Source organism: Bison bison, unplaced genomic scaffold (genome assembly GCF_000754665.1).
Source record: "Bison bison bison isolate TAMUID 2011002044 unplaced genomic scaffold, Bison_UMD1.0 scf7180017864500, whole genome shotgun sequence".
Classification (NCBI taxonomy): domain Eukaryota; kingdom Metazoa; phylum Chordata; class Mammalia; order Artiodactyla; family Bovidae; genus Bison; species Bison bison.
In genome coordinates this window covers 8,123,360-8,123,668 of record NW_011495059.1, presented here as the reverse complement: position 1 = coordinate 8,123,668, position 309 = coordinate 8,123,360, and positions in this window count along the sequence as shown.

Genomic DNA, 309 nt, shown 5'->3' with positions numbered 1-309 from the left:
CACAAGTGCTTGCAGAACGTCAGCTGAGAGCAGACAAGACTGCCTGAACACAGGACAATAATATATGGAACCCAAAAAATAGGTAGGATGAAGGAACTACAGGGGGAAACATGAGTGTTAGTAGGACTGGACCTGCCCTTGGGAGGTGGAAGACCTGAAGTAGATGTCCGATCTCCACATGACAGCAACTGTTTGCATCAAAGGAGAAACATTTATGGCTGAGAGTGAAACAGCTGATCTATGGCAGCCTAAATGGAATGAGAATCAGACAGTTCTTTCCATAGCCATACACACCCTAGAGAGGGACAC